Here is a 5,046-nt window from a genome sequence, read left to right on the forward strand (position 1 = left end):
ATCTCCACAGTAATTATAATCGTTATGTACTGCAAAGCTGTACTAATAAAAAAACAGTACATTAATCCCCCTTTGGTATTCACTCTTCTGCCTTCTCTCATATGGTGCTGCAATGAGACGACCCTCGTCTGGTGCCAGGTATTGGTTTTATACTTCTCAGCCTTCAGAACTGTGGAGCTGAGTTTCTGTTACTTGTAAATGGCTCCACCTCAGGTGTTCTGACACAGCAGCACACAACGAATGATGGTATTCTAAGACAGCACTGCTAGGCTGATCAAAACAAGGTTTTGCAAACAGAAACAATCAAGATTTTTTTGTAATAAGCGTTCTTCACTCTCTGAACATGCAAAAAAGAATAAGAAAGAAAAAAGGCAGTGACAAGGGTAAAAATGACTTCCCAGAATCTGGTCTTCATAGCAAGAAGTATCTGCATCCTGGTTCATGCTTGCAGCAGCTTATTTGATTCACTATTCTTGCCTCTTATTTGTCTTTGATGTTTTCTTTAGCTGTATAAATGTCATTTTTCTACACAAAGTCATTGTGATTTCTAAATATAAATTGGTCACATCACTCCCGTGTTGAAAGTCCCCCAGTAGCTTCCTCTCACAGTTAGAACGAGAGTCGACTGTCCTGTCTTTGAGGTCCTGTGTGCCCCGACTGCCTGCCACGCTCCCCTCCTTCTGCTGTTTCCTGCTCCAGTCACACTGACATGAAGCCATTTTCCTCCAAAACAGTTCAAGCTTGTCCTTGCCCCAGAATTTTTACTCTTGCTGTTTCCTCTGGTTCATTGTCTGCTTATCCAGATATCTATTTTGATGTTTTCTTCTCTGAAAGATGGTTTTGATTTTCTTTTCTAAATTATCTACCTTTCCCCTTGTCATCTTCCAGTGCTCAATCATGTTATTTTCAACAAAAACATACCATTATTGGATATATATTTTTAATATGTCTCTCTTAATAGACTATGTATTCATGGAATAAAGACGTTAACTTATCTTCCTTTTATCTCCTTAGAACAGAACCAGGCCACTTGGCTATATTACATAGACAAAATTTTAAATTTTATAAGAATTATAGATTTATAGAAAAATTGTTCAGCTAGTATAGCCAACTCCATGAAGCTATTTCCACCTATCATTCTATTAAGATATATATTTTTAAAAATTAATGAAATAATATTGACAGATTTTTACCAATGAAAAACTATACTGGTTAGACATTTTCTTAGTTTTTATCTAGTACTTTTCCTGCTCTAGGTTTGCATGCAGGGTACCACATTATATTTTGTTGTCATGTCTCCTTCCTTTGACAGTCTCTCAGAATTTTTTCTTTTTTCTTTTTCTTTTCTTCATAGTTCAGAATATTGGCCATGTAGAATTGGCCCTCTATTGTGATTTTATATTTTTCTTATGACTAGGGACTTGTTTCAAGTTTGGAGATGGCAAATCACACAGAAGTTCTTTTGTTTTCTTGCAGGAGAAGTTATATTTTCTTTTTCTTTCTTTCCTTCTTTTTTTGAAACAATATTGTATAGTATCACAGCATAGTTTTTTTTATTTTTAACTAATACAAAAGAGTAATAGAAAAAAGCAGCATTAGAAGTGATACAAGATTTCACTAAACAAAGTAATAGGAATTCAGCAATGGTTGCTGTATAACATGATGCTGTCTTCAAATTAGCTGTTCACATTACCAGGTATAAATGTGTAATATTTATTTAAAGAAAAAGAAAACAAAACATTAACAGAGAAGTTATAAAAGAGCTGGCTAGATATCTCAGTGGATTTAAGTGCCTGCTTAGGCAGACACAGGGACCAAGGCTCGATCCCCAGCATGCCATGCCAGCCCTGACCCCAGAGAGCATTGAGATGGGCAATTGAGACTGGGCATGGTGGCGCATGCCTGTAATCCCAGTGCATGGGAGGCTGGAGACAGGAGGATTAGTATGAGTATGATCTGTGTAGTGAGACCCTGTAGACCCTGTACTAAATACATTAAAAAATAAAGAAATAAAAAAAAGGTTATGAGAAATTCAATAGAGGAAAAAATGAAAAAAAAAAGAATTTTAAACATTAACTACTTCTTTCAAAACCAGCAGAAATCAACAATACAATTATCCAAACAATTCTGCATACATACCTCAATATATATTTTTCCCTTCTTCAATTGTCCTTTTCCTTATCCCAGTTTTTCCTTCCCTTTGAACAAATTAGTTTCCTTTCACAGTATCTGTTGTACCTTTTAGATTTTCATTAGTCTTTGGGGTTGTCACAGTAGCAAGATAATATAATGTTTGCACATATAGATCTGACTTATCTCACTTACCAATATAATTTCTAGCTGTATTTATCTGCAAAAGGCTTGAATTTATCTTTTTTATAGCTGAAAAATACTCCATTGTGTAAAAATACCATATCTTTTTTATCCATTCCTCAGTTGATGGGCATTTGGGTCGTTTCCAAGATTTAGCTAGGACAAATTGCACTGCTATAAACATGGGTACACATTTATCTCTGAGGTATGATGATTTCAGTTCTTTTGGAAAAATACTTAGGAGGGGAATACCTTGTTTTGAATGGGATCTTCAATCCTAGCTTTTGGAGGCATCTCAATACTGATTTCCATGGTGGTTGTACAGGCCTCCTTTCCCACCAACAGTGGAGAAGGGTTTCTTTTCCCCCACATCTTCTCTAGTATTTGTTATTGGGTGATTTCTTGATGATAGCTATTCTTTAGGGCATAAGATGATATCTCACAATTGTTTTAATTTGCATCTCTTGAATGACCCACCATGTTGAACATTTTTTCATACATTTATCTTCCATTTGTATCTCTTCATCTGAAAAGTATGCATTCATCTCAGATACCCATTTTTGGATTGGGTCTTTGAATTTGGAGGCCTAATTTTAAAAATTCTTTATGTGTTCTAAATAGAAGTCCTTTGTCTGAAGGACAGTCTGCTACAATTGTTTCCCACTTTGTGGGTTTTCTTTTTACTCTGTTGGTGATTTCTTTTGAGGTGCAGAAACTTTTCAAACAGATGAGATCCCAATTGTTGATTCTTTGAAGTATTTCCCTTGACATTTGATTTTTGTTCATGAACTCTTTCCCTACCTCTATATCCCTAAGGTTTCTATCTACTTTCTCTTCTAGAAGATTTAGTGTTTCAGTTTTAATATTTAAATCTTTGATCCATTTTGATTGTAGTTTTGCACATGGTGGTAAGTATGGGTCTACTTTAAGCCTATGACATGGGAGAGCCAGTATTCCCAGCACCATTCATTGAAGAGGCTATTTTTCTTCCAGTGAATATATGTGTCCTCTTTATCAAAGATAATGTGGCTGATTGTACTTGCAGTTGTGTCTTCATCATCTAATCTGTTCCAGTGATCCTCAGGTCTGTCTTTGTGCCAGTACCATGCTGAATTTATCACAGTAGCCTTGTAATATAATTTCAAGTCAGGGATGTGATGCTTCCTGCCTTTCCTTTGTTACCCAGGATTGCTTTTGCTATGCTAGGTCTCTTCTGGTTCCTGATGAATTTTAGGAATGTTTTTCTAGATCTGTAAGGTATACTCAAGGCATTTTAATTGGGATTACATTAAATCTGAATAACAATTTTGGAAACAACCATTTTCACAATGTTGGTTGCTCCTATCCAGGAGCAAGGAATACCTTTCCATTTTCTTTTCTTTTTTTACTTTTTAAAAAAAATTAGTAAGGGTCTACAGGGTCTCTCTATGTAGAGTGACTCACAGTGATCTTCCTGTGTTCAGCATCCCAAACAGCTGGGATTATAGGCGAGTGCCACCACACCCAGTTTCAATCTCCCTCTCAGTATGCCCTGGGGGCAGGGCTGTCATGAAACAACAGTGATCAAACACCAGCTACCTCTTCTGCCTAAACAGTTACTTCAACCTGCTGAGCTATTTGGCTGGCCCTATCTTTCCATTTTCTGAAATCCTCTTTCATCACTTTTTTCAGAGTGCTATAATTTTGGCTGTAAAAATTGTTTACTTCCTTTGTGAGAATGATTCCTAAGTCTGTCTGTTCTTTCTTTCTTTCTTTCTTTCTTTCTTTCTTTCTTTCTTTCTTTCTTTCTTCCTTCACTTCTTTCTTTCTTTCTTTTCCTTTTTTTTTTTTTTTTTTTTTGGATGCTACTGTGAAAGGCATGGTTTCCATTATTTCTGTCTTGGTGTGTTCATTTTTTGGTTATAGAAATGTTATTGATTTTTGAGTGCTGAATTAGTGTCCTATTCTACTGAATTTGATCATTAAATCTACAAGTCTCTTAGAGTTTTTGGTGTCTTCAATGTATAACATCATGTCATCTGCAGATAATGATAATTTCACTTCTTTCTTCTAATCATTATTCCTTTTATTTTTTTGTCTTGTATAATTGTTACATTTAATGTTTCCAGAAGTATATCGAGCAGCTGTGGTGACAGTGGACATCCTTGTCTTGTTCCTGATTTTAAAGTAAGGGTTTTCAATTTTTGCCCATTAAATATAACTTTGGCTGTTGAGTATGCCACAGATGGATGATGTAAAGACCATCTATTCTGATTTTTTTGCAGTGTTTTTGTCATGAATGAGCTTTGGACTTTGTCAAAAAGCTTTTTTTTCATATGTTGAGATTATGATATGATTTTGGTCTTTGACTTTGTTAACATGGAGTATTATATTTATGATTTTGTGCTTATATTAAACTATTGATGCATTTCTTGGATGAATCCCACTTGGTCATACTGTATAATCTTTTTGATGATTTGCTGCATTCTGTTTACTAGTGTCATATTGAGGATTTTTGCATCTGTGTATGTTCATTAGGGAGATTGGCCTGTACTTCTCTTTTTTGGTTGGGTCCTTCTTTGGTTTTGGTATCAGAACAATACTTGCCTCCCTGAATGAGTTTGGGAGAATTGCTTCCCCTTTCAATTTCATTGAAGAGTTTGAAAATAGTTGGCATTAGGCCCTGCCAAAATTTCTTGTAAGATTCAGCTGTGAATTCACCAGGACCTAGGCTTTTCCTTTTTGATAGATTTT

This window comes from Octodon degus, unplaced genomic scaffold, assembly GCF_000260255.1.
Source record: "Octodon degus isolate 3935 unplaced genomic scaffold, OctDeg1.0 scaffold00074, whole genome shotgun sequence".
In the NCBI taxonomy this organism is placed as follows: domain Eukaryota; kingdom Metazoa; phylum Chordata; class Mammalia; order Rodentia; family Octodontidae; genus Octodon; species Octodon degus.